This window comes from Chroicocephalus ridibundus, chromosome 2, assembly GCF_963924245.1.
Source record: "Chroicocephalus ridibundus chromosome 2, bChrRid1.1, whole genome shotgun sequence".
Classification (NCBI taxonomy): Eukaryota; Metazoa; Chordata; class Aves; order Charadriiformes; family Laridae; genus Chroicocephalus; species Chroicocephalus ridibundus.
This window is the reverse complement of record NC_086285.1, coordinates 91828630-91842361: the sequence shown is the minus strand read 5'-3', so window position 1 is coordinate 91842361 and position 13732 is coordinate 91828630. Positions and strand designations below refer to the sequence as shown.

At 38.3% G+C, this 13732-nt stretch overlaps 1 protein-coding gene across 4 annotated transcripts in view; it reads right to left on the bottom strand.

The window, feature by feature from the left end:
* The window catches only part of SEMA5A (semaphorin 5A), a 350644-nt gene that overhangs the window by 107068 nt on the left and 229844 nt on the right, over positions 1–13732 (bottom strand). The window lies entirely within an intron of this gene.

Here is a 13732-nt window from a genome sequence, read left to right as displayed (position 1 = left end):
GTTTTGAAATTGTATGTGTTAAAAACTACGGGTTTTAGATATGTATTGCATTCATTTAATAAAGCACTTCTGCATGAATATCTGCAGGTCTTAATTGAGTCTAGGTCAATATAACAATAAAACAAGGCTGTGTTCCTTCTTCTTACCATCTGGATTTCGTCAAATTCTGAAAAATTCTATCTTGTAGCATTTGCTCTTCCATTCTAACCTTATTGTGATTTCTAAGCAAGGAGAGCTAAGCATCAGAACCCAGTCAGACGACTGATGAGATTTCTGATTCACTCATGCAAAGTTTTTAAATAATTTAAAAATACCAAAGAACATTTGTTCTGAACACAGAGGACCACATTCTCACACTGATAAATATTTTAGGTAGCTGTCTGACCAAAACTGCATTATGCAATTTTCTATGTGCCAGCAATAGTAAAAATTAAAGATCCAACACTGCAAACGCATACTGAGATCAGCTGTTACTCATGTGAAGTCTCGAAAGACTGTAACATCTCTTGTGAGTCGGTAACAATTGCAAGACATACGTTTGGGATGCTCTGTTTTGCAGACCAGTAAGTACAGTTTTTGCCACCACCAGCACAAGGCCAGAGGCTTGGTGGCGAGCCGGCAGCGCGGGGTCTCAGGACGGCTCTGGCCCTGCCTTGGCCGGAGCTGGTTTTAGCCGTGGCAGCAATTGCCTGGTGGCCACGTGCCTGTGGCCTCCCTGTGCTGGCTTCGCTCTGGGAGCGCCCGGGGCAGGGGGCTGGCACCCCTACGTAGTCACTGCCGGACAAACAGCCCCTGCGGGGTCACGGGGCTGGGGGAGGGCAGCCTGCGGCTCCCAGACTTTGCCTGGGAAGTGATGAGGAACAGCAAGTAAGCAACCTTAAGAAAATACCCCAAAAAGTAGCCTCATGCAGACTCCAAAACCGAAGAGGAGGTGGAAAAACCAAGATGCTAATTACTGTTAAAGTCTTCTCCCTGGCCTGAGGAAGACTGAAGTCAATCTTAAGACCTGGAGAAGAACTGGAAGGGGGAGCACAACACTAAATAACAAAGATTTTAACCATATTATTAACAAAACTTTAGTAAGTAGATACTATGGACTTAATTTTATTATACAGTCAAAACGAATTAGACGAACTATAAATGCTTAGCTCAGTATATGAAGTGCATTCCCCTTTGTCCATAACAAGCTTTTGAATGTAGCAGATCACGTCTGCATGTTAGTCTTCTGACTGACCTCTCAATTCCCAATATAACCACTTCATATAACTGTTTACATTTTTTGCCTTTCTCGGTATAAACAAGCTTTTCAGGATTTACTGTATGTAAGAGTATTTTTTAGAAAGAACCTTTTATTAAATTACATTCTTAATTTTCATTAAAATTTAACTTTTTCACATTAAAAAAATTTCTAATTTGACTATCACTTTTTTTCCAAACAACCTAAAGTAGACTTATATCCAAAAATTAATTAAACTTTTGCCAAGACTCAGTTTTGTCTCACAATTAAGTGATAAATAGCTCAAGTGAAGAATGTAGTTACAGGCAGTGTTTGCACTGCTGATTGTTGGATACAAAATCTAAACGATAATTACAGCAAGTTTCAAGGTCAAAATACGGACTGAGAAGTGCCCAGAAAAAAAAATCACTGGCTGCATAAGTTAGTGACTGAGTGAAAAAACAAATTATTTTTTTTAAGCACAGAAACTGGAAAAACGTACTGCGGAAGAAAAGAAGCAGCAGCGAGATCATTTTACACACGTAAATGAGCTGGTATTCACTTTACAGATCAGTTAGTACAACTCTGTATCGCTTGTCTAACTGGCAGCCAACAGATTCAGTGTGATTCATGTTACATTGCATTTAGCTGTTTCCTGCATGAGACAAAAATCAGGTACGCATTCAGCACGTGCTTCTCGTACAGACTAATATTTCTTCCTGCCACTGTGCTGGGTCTGGCATCTACAGACATCATTTGCTGTCACCTCCCCAAAGATAAAAGAGAAGAAAAAACCACATAACTGGAGGCCTCCTTCCCCCATGCCTACACACGTATTTAATTTAGAAGAGCAGCTTTGGACAAGAGAATATGATGAAAACCAAATATTTTGTGTTTCTTTTCTCCTCAGTAAATTTGTTTATTGTAGAGGGCGAAGTTACAGTTTTTTATAACTTTCAGGTCTATGACGTGGAGAATATGGTTACAGCAGCATACCACCCTAGAACAAAATAAAATATTCTCCCTTTGAGAACTGCAGCATTAATGCCTTCCCCAGGACAGCTGTCATTGCTCTTGCTTGTCCTTCTTATCTTGGCATACAGTCTCCGTTCCTCCCATTTCCTTTTGCTTTCTTTCAGCATCTCCCAAATCATTCCTTTCCCATTTGTTGTCCAAGAGGATCAGCACTCATACAAAAATGTCAAAAGTCATAAATGACTGGGCTTTAAATGAAGAAGCAGCTCCAGAGATCCCACAGATTACGAGGAAGAAACACTACCCTTTGCAGCAGCAATGTGGGTCATACACAAGTTCAGTAAAAATGAATAAAATGTTATCTGAGATCTACCTCTGCCTCAGTAAACTCTCCTACTTCTGACTTCCTATAACCTATCTTCTCTGCTTTGAATTCCTCCTGCCTATGACTCTGATTTTGCATGGGCTGCCCGGTAGCCTAAACTAGGATGAGGATCTGTTTTAATTCTGCAACTTTGAGACAGACACTGAATTGGTGGCTATGTTCAGCAGACTATGGTATGTAGCTATCAACCTCCTCAAACTATACTAGCATGTAATACGGGCTATACCAGGCTTCCTTCCAGCAGAAAATCATAGCCCTTGCATCAGTACTTTCAAAAGCCAGGTGCTTTGCTCCAGTGTTTCCAATTCTACTACAATGTGTGCAACATTATGCATCCAGCCTCCAGCAAAGATCGCAGATTTCTTAAAGAACTTGTAAAAGTCCCATCCACAAGAGAGTTGTCTGTTCAGCCATTTTCGCACCACAACTGTAAAGCAAAATAAAACGAGAAGCAGGGAAAGAAATTAGTCTTGAATACGGCTCTAGGGTATGGAGGTTTTCAGGCCTGTCAAAATCTTTGAAGTCAATATTTACTTTATAATCAAACTAACTGTCCACTTCTGCCAAGAAATAGCTAAGAAGAATAGTAAACACAGACCTTCCTAATGGATGTAACTTTATGGCCATGGACACAGGGAAGTTCCAGTTTCATCACAAATGTCAAGGCTGAGTCCAACAGCTATTTAAGAATTCGAATGAATGGCATCTTTGCATCCTGAGCACAAGCAAGACATGCTGGAATAGATCCAGACACCTGACAGCCTTGGTTTAAGGATGACCGAGTACACACAGGAGTAGTAAAAGATAATGACATTGGCCAGGATGAGTAAATAACGTGCTTTGTTAACTTGTACCGTGATACTTTTAAAGAGCTCTGCAAAACCAGCAACGGAACGTTAGAAATCCAGTCACTGTGAATGAAGATGAAGAGGAAAGAAAAATTACAGATGAAATATTGGTATGTAATGTGTAGGAGACTGTGAAGAACTGAATGGAAAACCTGAGATGGAGTTGTAGAGAACAAGCTTGGAGGCAACAGAGTTGGTAATGAGCAAAAGGACAATGGGACAAAATCAAAGGATGATCTCTAAAACTGCAAAGTAATGTTTAAGATGTAAATGGTATAAAGCACAACCAGCAAAGGAGAACACTGCTAGAGTGTGGTTAGAATCATTACAACATCTGTGGTGACACTTGCAAAGGAAAACAAAAACCAAACAAATGGCAGTTGCAACAAACTAATAAACCTGTAATGTCTTGATTTTCCTAACAGAAATATGAACACTCAAAGAAGCTGTAGCTACTTCTTGATAAATATTTATAAGAGACTTTATGTTTACAAAACATTGCTGCATTCTTCAAGCAAAAACATCTTTAACAAATCATCCAAAATGAGGCAGTATCGAAGGAAGTTCATTTCAATTCTTTAAATGAAAGGAAAAAAATGTCTTCATCTCAACCCATGAGTTTTTTTTTCCTTTCCCCTCCTTTTCTCCTTCTTTTCTCTCCCCTACTGGGGGGGTGGGGTGGGGGAAAGTGAGCGAGTGCCTCTGTGGTCCTAGTTGCTAGCTGGGGTTAAACCATGACAGAAGTAAAACCTAATTTAATCTTCATTTTAGTATAGTTTAGCATAGCACCTCGAAGAAAGGGTTCGTCTACAGAAAGCAACTGAACCAGCACCAGAACGTAGAATCCAAGTCAATGTTTTCCAGAGGAGAAGCCTACCATACTATCTTTCAGTAATGTTGCAAAAACAAGTCATCGGTGCCTTCTAAACTGTATGAGCTGCCAGCAAAAGAAACTTGTAATAGTCTCAAATATATCCTCAGCCCTCTTGTGTGCTCGTGTTTGTGACTTCACAAGTATTCCTATACTTTCTGAGCACAATAAGGTGCCTTTACAGATCGGAAAATCTCCTCGCATATAGCAAGGAAAACTCAAGAACAGCAAAATCAACTGCACATTATAAACTAAGAATAGTCAGTGTAAATAAGGGCCTATTTTGCAATTTCCCCACAAGATAGTGTTTAGAAAAGCAAGACGTTTTAAGTAGATGAAAGAATGTAGTCAATACAGATGAAAGGGGCAGTCAACGCAACACACAGAAAACGGAAGCTAAAGCTATATTTGGTACTTAAGTGACATTTGTAATTGAACTTGTATAAGGTACCACCAATGCAAGAAAAACACTATGTATATTATAATATGTGAAAACAGATTCATTGACACCTTTAACAATCTGTCAGCATAATAATCAGGTTTTTTTGTTATAAAGAAAAGCTTAAAATTAATAGATGGATATTTGGGAGAAGTGCAGTTTTAAAGTGTAGTTGAAATGTAGTTGAAATTACATATATTTTCAAGTGTAATTTGAAATAGGTTTTGGAAAATTATATTCATTTTTTATTTTGCCCATTGTACACTGTTTTTGCATATTATTTGTTGTAAACAAATTATTTTTCCAGTGGGAAAACAAAAACATTCAGGCAGTATTAAGACTGCTGAAATTAAAGAAAAAAAAATTATTAATGTTAAATTCCTTTTAAATATTATCCATGCGTGTATATACAGTGTTTACATTCATTAGATAACATTTGTATTAATTAAACACCACAGAAACAAATAAAAAAGGGTATTAGGGTTGCCTTCAAGGCAGAAGTCTCTCAGAAGAATAAATAGAAATACCAAACATAAAATTGATGTACAGAACGTTTAATGGTTGGACCAGATTATCTTAAAGGTCCCTTCCAATCCAGACAATTCTATGATTCTATGTATAATAGGACAAAATCAAAGGAAGTGCAAGGTGATTGATGTTGTATCATCAGTATTTGCTTTCTTCCACCCCAGGAACTGAAACAAAGCTCTACCGCAAACATGCAATTGGTTAACAGCAGAAAATTATTCCAGTGACACAAGTATTAGGTTGCATAAGGGCTTAAGTGCGCTTAACACAGAAAAAAGACACAGAAAACAGTTAATGCAGCAGCTGGTTGAGCCTACAAAGGGAAAGCCCACGGCTTACAATTTAGCAATCCGAAACACCAAAAAGATGGATATGGTACATGTTATTTTTTTCCCTTCCTAAAAATAACTTCAAAATTAGTTAAATCATCAGTAGAACATGGATAATTAAAGCCTTTGCTATAATCTGTTTTCCCATATGGGGGTGGGGTACAATTTGGTTTAAAGCAAGGGCATATTTAGAAGATAAGATAAAATAACCATTCTCTGTAACTTAATTTATCTTTTACCTCCAGGTTTCTGAGATACTTATTTATACTTGATTTACAGCAATAGGTTTTTAATCATAATACAGCCTAAAGGACAAGGGAAAGACTGAGCTTCAACCCTTCTGCATTAAAAATTAAAAATATATTATGGGTAAATGTAGGACCCCTACAATCATAGAGAAAACAAAAAGAATATACTTTGATGTTAAAATACATACTAATTATTTCTTTGGGAAAAAACTGAACCTCAAAAATGAATACGGAATTATGATGTTTTATCAACCCAGAAATCTCAATTTAAAAAAAAATCCAAACATTTTATTTTTAGAGCTGGTTTACATGTTCATAGTTTGTCTCTCCATTTGAAATTAAACCACTGTTTGAACAATCTGATCAGTGTCCTAGTTAATTTGTTCTCTACTTTCAATGTATTTCTTGGTATAATGAAACATATGTGATGTGATTTTTCAAGAAGTTTCAGTCAAAAATAGAGGTTAAAAATCTGAACGTGTTCTGTTTTGCAGCCTTGATAGAGAATAAAAACTGTGCTCAGCTTATGAAGAATTTAAACAATAAAACACTGACTGCCTTGCCATTACAGCTCATTATCATCATGATGATAACGTGACAGTGGTGGATACTAACAGAAATACAGATACATCTATTAGATTAAAAAGGTAATCATGTAATTGTATAACAAAAGCTTCTAACAAATATCGTAGCTGGAAATACAAAAAGAATTTTGTTGCATTTCCCCAAGAAATATTGTAAACTGTTCTGCCCTTTTAATATGGAGACTTATTTTTAAATACTAAATAGGATAAATGAAATGTTGGTTATCCTCTGTGCCATCACTTACTCACAGGAAATAGAAAAGCTTAAGCTCTCCCTTACTGAGGTGTCTTAGTTTTCCTTACTCCGTCATAGAATACTGTTGGAGAAGAAAGTATGCAAGCAACCTGGAAAACTCACCAATCATTGCTCAGGGACATTTAATTAAATGCCATTAACTGAGCAACAGTAATCCATGTGATGAACTTGTTGCTATAAAAACTAGTATCAATACCACTGAAAATCTGGAATAAAAATAGATAGTACTTGGTTTCTGCCACCTGCAGAAAATATACACACGCCCCCAAGAAGTGAGTCTGCCCTAACTGACGTTCTTAGATTACCTAGTTGGTTTTTACAGTTGCAAGAACGCAAAACAACTAAAAAATCTACATAATCTACCATGTGAGCTATATCTTTAGCTGAATCATTACAGCATCATCAATGTGTCTCAATAAAGTGGTCTTTATAAGTAGAACAAGACATGTTAGATTTTTTTTAAAAGATACATTATGGGGCTTGAGAAATCTTGCAGCTTGTTCATGTGAAACCTTAGCCCAAAACAGTGAACATTTTTGGTCTTGGAGGTTTTGGCCCCATGTGAAGTAAATATAAAACCAGGTCTTTTCTAGTTCTAGGTCTACTCCAGAAAGAAAAGCAGGGGAGTTTTGGGTTTTTTTTATTTTTTTTTTAATGATCCCAGATTTTAAACCAAATCATCCTCTTTCCATGCCAAATTTCAAAGGGCTTTGTATTTCAGAGCTTGTTTATTTCTGCTATTGCTAGAGAGTAACAATAATCTAAGAATCATTGGCCACATAAGAGCACAGAATTTTACAGCTTAAAAGCTTTTAGGGAAGTCCGGGAACAAATATAGTCATTGCTGGTCTGCTGGTCTTTCTACTCAACAGAGTAGAAAGAGAGAAGTTAACAAAAATGATCAGGGAAGCAAAGAGTCCCAAATTTAAGGAAAAGTAACTTCCACAACTAATCAATCAAAATTTCCTGCTTCCTGTCAAACTACACAGAGTTTACAGCAATCTTACAATTAGTCATTCAGCTGTCTGGTGTCTTGACAATTAGAAAGGAAAAATAAGTGTTAAACTGATACACATATCATTTTAATATATTTCAGTAAAAGGCACATTTAAATTATACACAAATAGTTATACCACACAGCATTTATTGTCTAACGGCTTCAAAGCACAGAATAGCTACTTAGCTATCACACTCAGGAAATAGGAAAGGTTTGGCTTTTTCTTTGAAGAGAGTTTTGGAAGCAGCAGAAGAAAAATATAGAAAAATCCTACATTAAAATATTCTTCTCTAGGTAAAACCCCTTGTGTTTCTGCAATCTGGTTTGGTTTTGTTTTTAAATTCTTGGATGTAACTGCAGCAGTTTTGAAAGATAGTCTCTAAAAAGCAAGCATGTGCAGTATTTTAGATTTACCTTCTTTATCTTTGGCTCTGACTCCTTATTATTCCCTCTTCCCTATTACATTTCAAGTAAATATTGATGTGCTTCCTTACAGTACTGGAAATTAATTTGAATTAAAGCTGAAATGAAGTACATTGTTGATAATGCTTGTCAACAAAGGAGATACGATGGTACATTACACCTCCCCAGGCTTTTATGCAGGAGAGATGATTTAAGTCATTTGCCAAGATTAAGAATCTGAAAGGTGCAATTTTAGCCACAATCTATTTGCATACTCTCTGAAATGATTAGCAAGAGAGGCTTCTTAATGCCCTAGTGGCTATTCCAAGAGAAATTCAGTTGTATCTCTGCAACTAGAGGAGCTTCTCATGGCTGTATGTCAAAAGTTAATATGTAGTTATTTTATGAAGGTAGTATTTATGGACTATCCTTTGTATACGGGAATTAGAACTACTGATTCAAAGACTCATTTGAATAAAAAAAGGCTGACCTACATACTAGTTATTCCAAAATAAAGAGCTTTTTTCAAAAAAGATGTGTGTTTGGTAGGATAGAAAGAACATGAAAGTTAATGACAAACACTGCTCAACAATTATTGAAGATTAAACTCACCCCCCCACCCCAAAAAAAGGAAATTTAGTTTCAATTTTCAAATACGACAATTTTGGAATGTACCTATCGATGGAAATTAGGACAACTACCATCTCAATCCTCTTTTTATTGATTTCCAAAGAAAGCTTCTTAAACATACTGAATTCTTTACAACACTTCTATACCCTGTAGACTTAATTCCCATATACGATGAAGTCTCAAAAGCATCAAGGAGATATTCAATTTGTAGTTGAATCAGCAAAGGCTTCTTCTATTAATTACCATGTAATGAGTTAAATACCTACTTTAATACAGAAAACATCTACCACTCCTTAAAGTACAACAGATTGTAAGCTGTTACACTTAAAGTTTCCACTGGCAGTGTTTCCTATGAATCAAAAAGGCATTACGGAATCACGGAATCTTCAGAGTTGGAAGGGACCTCTAGAGATCATCTAGTCCAACTCCCCTGCTAGAGCAGGACTGCCTAAAGCACATCCCTCAGGGCTGCATCCAGGCGGGTCTTGAAAATCTCCAGAGTAGAGGACTCCACAACCTCCCTGGGCAGCCTGTTCCAGTGCTCTGTCACCCTCACTGGAAAGAAGTTTTTCCGTGTATTTGAACGGAACTCCCTATGTTCCAGCTTGTGCCCATTGCCCCTTGTCCTGTCACTGGGAACCATTGAAAAGAGCCTGGCTCCGTCCTCCTTAAACCCACCCTTTAGATACTTGTAAACACTAATCAGGTCCCCCCTCAACCTTCTCTTCTCCAGGCTAAAGAGTCCCAGCTCTTTCAGCCTTTCCTCATAAGGGAGGTGCTCCTGTCCCATAATCATCTTGGTTGCCCTACGCTGGACTCGCTCCAGTAGTTCCCTGTCCCTCTTGAACTGGGGAGCCCAAAACTGGACACAGTACTCCAGTTGTGGCCTCACCAGTGCAGAGTAGAGGGGGAGAATGACCTCCCTCGACCTACTGGCCACAGTCTTCCCTATGCAGCCCAGGATGCCATTGGCCTTCTTGGCGACAAGGGCACACTGCTGGCTCATGGATAATTTGCTGTCTACTAGGACCCTCAGGTCCTTCTCCTCAGAGCTGCTTCCCAGCATGTCCGCCCCTAACCTATACTGGTGTTTGGCATTCTTCCTTCCCAGGTGCACGACCCTACACTTGCTTTTGTTGAACCTCATTAGGTTCTTCTCTGCCCAGCTCTCCAGCCTGTCCAGGTCACGCTGGATGGCAGCACAGCCCTCTGGAGTGTCGGCCACCCCTCCCAGCTTGGTATCATCAGCAAACTTGCTGAGGATACACTCTGTCCCCTCATCTAGGTCATTAATGAATATATTGAACAAAATTGGTCCAAGTATTGACCCCTGAGGGACACCACTCGTTACAGGCCTCCAACTGGACTCTGTGCCGCTGATCACAACCCTCTGAGTTCTGTCACTCAGCCAGCTCTCGATCCACCACACTGTCACCTCGTCTAGCCCATACTTCCTCAGCTTCCTAATGAGGATGTTATGGGAGACAGTGTCAAAAGCCTTGCTAAGGCCAAGGTAGATATTACATTTCAGAAGATAGTGCAATTTGAGTACCATCCCTCAGTGGCCATTTCATGTCTCTCATGTCAAACTGGAATTTAAATCCAGCTCCAGATTCATTCAAGATCTTTCAAATAAATCGAAAATTCAAGTTCCAAAGGGAAATCCTGGCTTGTACCAGGAATAGCGTGGCCAGCAGGACTAGGGCAGTAATTGTCCCCCTGTACTCAGCACTGGTGAGGCCACACCTTGAATACTGTGTCCAGTTTTGGGCCCCTCACTACAAGAAAGACATTGAGGTGCTGGAGCATGTCCAAAGAAGATCAACGGAGCTGGTGAGGGGCCTAGAGCACGTCTTAAGAAGACCAGCTGAGGGAACTGGGTTGTTTAGTCTACGGAAGAGGAGGCTGAGGGGAGACCTTATTGCTCTCTACAACTACCTGAAAGGAGGTTGTAGTGATGCTGGTGTCTGCCTCTTTCCCCAAGTAACAAGCGACAAGACAAGAGGAAATGGCCTCAACTTGCGCCAGGGGAAGTTTAGATTGGATATTAGGAAAAATTCTTCACCAAAAGAGTTGTCAAGCATTGGAAAAGGCTGCCCCGGGAAGTGGTTGGGTCACCATCCCTGGAGGTATTTAAAATGTGTAGATGTTCTTTTACTTAACTCTTTTACTAGTTTGGAAGGGACCTTTAAAATCATCAAGTCCAACCTCAAGCTAACACTGCCAAAAAACATCACTAAACCGTGTTCCTAAGCACCACATCTACCCGTCTTTTAAATACGTTTATGGTGCTTAGGGACATGGTTTAATGGTGGACTCGGCAGCATTAGATTTACAGAACTCAATGGTCTTAAAGGTCTTTTCCAACCTAAATGATTCTATGATTCTATACCCCATATGAGTGTTGCTACTATCTGGATCACTGTATCAACAGACTGACTTTTCTGTCTTGTGTTGCTGTGTTCATTGCGGAGGATAATCCCATGGAAATGTATCAGATTTGCTCAAGGCATGGCTACTCGATCATCTCCCCATACCAAGTATCACCATTTATACCCTTCAGAAAGTTATATTAAAATGTGAGAATTCAAACACATAACAATACTTTAGAAACTAACATTGATTTAAGAAATGCAGCTCATGCAGAGAGGGTATAGTTAAAACTACAGCATAAAATCTTTAGATGAGGTGTTAATGAGTTTGAAAAGAGAAAGTTGTTCCTCAGGATTTGGTAAACAGGTGACTGACAACAATTTCAAGTTTGGCTCTAATACTCCACATTCTTTATCTTATTCTTCCTTGTGGAAATATCAGAAAATCTCAGGTAGGCAATACAGAGCAAAGGCACGATTCGTAACAACATCAAGTACGAAGTCCTTGATCTTATCAAGCAATAATCTCATTTTGAATTTGTATTTAATTTACCCAAGTTTTGTCTATAAAGTTCTCGGTAATAAAAAATATTTGCAAGGATCATGAAGAATGAAGCCAGCATTCTCAAAGAAGTCCAGTATAACATTTTTTTGGTCTTGCAACAGACTGAAGTAACTTGGCATGGAAAAAGACATATTCTTCTAGCTCAGAAAAGGAATGCACTTCAACATCAGTTCAAAATGAAATGGAATATCAAGACTATGTTAGAGCACCAAACTTACAGCCAAAACAAAACATATGTATTTATTGCCTTTGATCATAGTTACTGTATTTGAATCAAACAGATGCTGCCAATATACACAGTAACCTGTGAGCATGTGGTATGAGACTACCTTTAACAAGAATACCAATTTTTTTTCTTTTTTTTTTCAGAAGTCTCAAATATTTTGGTCCATTGGATATGAATTCTCATTTTAAATCAAAACATTATCATAAGAAACAATTATGTAAGGATTGCTTAGGGCTGTACTTAAGGTTGTAGTTAAAGTGAGCTATCTAGTTCATACTTACAGACCTAAATTAGGACAAATTAGGCTGCGGTGCAGACACAGGCAGTTGAGAAAAGTGTGACTGGCAACACTGTTTTGTTTGCAACATGAAAAAATTTTATGCCCTAAGAGCAGTTAGTTTGTAACTAAGCAGACCCAACATAAAGAGCTACACGTGAATACCATATATTCCAGAGAATGCCCATTTGGCAATATATTGTAACTACAGCGACTCTTGTAGGCAACATCCAGCTTTCACTGTATTAAAAAAATCACACATGCACACACAAAACTCGCAGCCCTGAGGCAAAGACAACGCCCGAACTCTTATGGTTCTGAATGGGAAATGTTACACCTGTCAAGAGATGCATAATTTTGATATCCTGGTTTCTAAAAAGAGAAAGAAATAAAACTATAAGGCTGCCTATAAGTAGATAGGACTGGACTTCTCAGATAGTGGAGATGAGAACCTCTAAAGAAATGTGTAACCTCTAGCTAAAGGAGTAGCGTAGATAATAAACATAGATATTAATCACAAGATGAAATCGTTCTTTTGATATACGGCTTGCTCTCTGACACAGAGCAGCAGTGAAGAATACCACACTGTACACAAAGGATAAAACTACTATCGAGTACAGGCCCTGGATCCCTGCCAGTCTCCCCAGGTTGAGACGTATTAACTCTGATTGGATCTGACCAGACAGGGAGTGCTTACTGCTCCTATTATTTTTCATTGCCTTCCTTCGTGCCACCACAATAATAAATATCTTGTACTACCCAACGCACGCTATGAATATGATAGTGTTTTCCCACTGAATAAATTTTCCAGTGCTTAGATCAAAGAAGCATTTATATGCACAAGTGGAATAAACTACTTCTCAGATAATAACCCACAATAAACCTCGCCTGATTTCTTAACTGAGTCATACGTGGCTATTTTCATTGGAAGTGTCAGAAAGACAACTGACTACTGCACGGATCCAGAAGCATCATAAACTTGGCCGACTAGAATGTTTGAGGGTCTATCCTTTACTCAAACTCATTTGCAGTTTGCATAGTACATGCCCCTATGCCTCAGTCCCCAGATGGGCCAAATCCAGTACATACACTCAGTATAAATCCAGTACGATGTGCATGGAACTTCAGCAGCAATTTCTGCTTAAAGCATAGTTTTTATTCAGAAATACAGAAGGAAAGAATGATGCCGATTTCTTTCTAATCTGAAGTAAATTAGGAAGTAAATGGACAAGAGAGAGAAGCAAAGTTGGGATTAGACACATGAACCTAAAAACCCCTCACCAGAAGACGTTCATCTCACTACTCTAGGGTATTAAAGCAGTAATAGCCACAGTATAAAATACATATGTAATATAATTAATAATATGCAATATGATTATTTGTCATTATATTATTTATATAATAGTCTTGGAGTCAGGACATCTGGCAATAACAGGAAATCTCACAGAGCTTGTTAGTTAAAAATCAGCTCTTATCTTCTAGCCAAGTGATCTAATCATTCCTATTCCTCCTGAAGGTGTCATTCCTATTCCTTCTGAAGGTGTGCAGCTGTAGAACCAAATTTCCAAGATTCATGGGATAAAA